The 2154-nt window shown below is 51.3% G+C and overlaps 1 pseudogene; it reads right to left on the reverse strand.

The window, feature by feature from the left end:
• Nucleotides 1-2154, reverse strand: part of LOC102238636 — a 6739-nt pseudogene that overhangs the window by 2460 nt on the left and 2125 nt on the right.

Raw genomic sequence — 2154 nt, forward strand, 5'->3', positions numbered from 1 at the left:
CACCCAGGAGGGGAACTGGCCTGCAGGGCAGTGGCTCTCAAACCTGACTGTACAATAAAATCAGCCTGGGAGCTTTTGAAACGTACTGCTACCCTGGCCCATACCCAACGGTTTCTGATTTAATTGGTCAAGGTATTGATATTTTTGCAAAAGCTCCTTGTTCTAATGTGCTGTCGGGTTTTGAGAACCAATGACCTAGAAGGACTCAGAAATGAGAGGTTCATGCAAGCAAAAAGACAGAAGGGAGGGGATGCCCACCAATTCAGGGTATGGTGAGGAAAGCCAAAATCAGAATTACTTTTCAATGGCAGAGAGAAGATGACCTGCAAGAGTGGACAGTGTGTAGGGGGACTGAGGACTAAAACAGAGGCTGGGCACAGACCAGAAAGAGCCTTGAAAGCCAGGCCTGGAAAGCCAGAGGTAAGAGGGAGGCATTGAAGGTTTATGAGCAGGAGACATGATGGATTAGGAAGTGATCAAGGCAATGTGATGTTCAAGGCCCTTGAAATCTGGCTCCCGAAGCAGCCTATCTCCTGCCCCTCACCTCCCTTCCCAGGTCACTCCTAATAAGAACAGGACTTGCAGCTTGTTATGCGCATCAGGCAAACTCTCCACTTGCAGCCTTTTCTCATGCTGGAGGGCTTTGCTCCCCTTGCCCCGAAGCTCTACTCCACTCACCTTTGAAGATTCCCACATTCCAGATGCCTCTCCTGAAGTCCAGTGGGCCCAGGAGTGCCACTTCTGACTCCTCAGCTGCCGAGGCTGCCACCTCTGCCTCAGCCCTGAAGACACCATTCTATGAGGGGCTGTCAAGTGTCCGTAGCCCACCAGGCAGAGAGCTCTGAGGGGCCCAGAGCCAGAACTGGGTGGTGACTCAGGGCCAGGCCAAAAGTAGGAGCAGTGATGTCCATTGAATGAATAACCAATCCTCAGTGCTTTGAGAATAGTATTTCCTACTAAGCTCTGTTTCTCCATGAAGGAAGCTGCCCCTTGGCAAACAAACAAACAAACAACAACACAGCATTGGTTGGGTGGCTGAGCCAAACCACAGTCAGGAGTGAGGTCAGGGGCCTAGTGGAGCCTTGCCAGGTCACCTGCATCCCAGTGAATATGGGGCAGGGACTGTGTTCAGGTCCCCAGAATAATCACATGGGGCTATGTTCAGGTCTCCAGAATGATCACGTGGCTGTAAGCCAATGGAGGGCTTTGGCCAGGATGCACATCTTCAAGGCCAGCCTCTCAGGCTTCACGGCCGGGCGTGGGGACAGCACACGTGGACTAGGGTCAAGATCTTCCCTTCCCTTTCTATGTGCAGATCTTGTGTGGCATGAGGAGGGCCCAACCCTCAGTATCCAGAGCCCGAAGCTCCTCTTGTTTCCATAGCAACCCATGTCCCCCTTCTGAGTGGCAAGTAGGCACTCAGGCCTAATTCAGCAGCCATGGGGGTAGTTGTGCTGTCCTTACTCAAGGTGGCTACACCCCAATAGCTGCTACGCTTGTGGCTGAAGCTGAAATAGGAAGTATAGGCTGGGCTCTGTCCCTGGTCACCTTGCTGTCCCAATGGCCGCACCCAGAGTGCCCAAAATGCGTGCCGTGGCCTGGCAATACAGTGTTGGCTCCTCATATACCAGCGCTTGCTGAGGGCTCTGGACCGCACTAATGGTCCAGCTCACCTCACGCAGCATCTGGAGGGCAAACTGCTGGTGCCTCGCAACCCAGAACCCAGAGACAAGGGGCGCTCCAAGCCGCAGGGCCTGGCGTCCTGCACACTTGCACGGGCGTTCTCTGAGACTCATGCATTTTAGACGATGTTAAATATTCTCTTTATTTTGATTGTGGTATTTGAGTTGGTCATATATTCAGATGATTCAGAAATAAAAAAAAAAGTTTTATTCTAACTCCTGACCCCACCTACCCAATTTCCCACCTTCAGCCTCTTATACATAAACCACTCTTGTCTGTATAGCCTTCTAGCATTAATTTTTGTGCAGATATAAACAAACATAAATATATTCCCTTTTTAAATTTTTAAAAAAATTTTTATTGTTGAAAGTATTACATAGGTCCTCTTTTTCCCCCATTAACCTCTTCTAGCCCACTCCTGTCCCCCACTGCTCCCCCCCCCCCCCCCCCCCCCCCGGGCCCCCCCCCCCC

The sequence above is a fragment of the Myotis brandtii genome, unplaced genomic scaffold (genome assembly GCF_000412655.1).
Source record: "Myotis brandtii unplaced genomic scaffold, ASM41265v1 scaffold140, whole genome shotgun sequence".
NCBI lineage: Eukaryota > Metazoa > Chordata > Mammalia > Chiroptera > Vespertilionidae > Myotis > Myotis brandtii.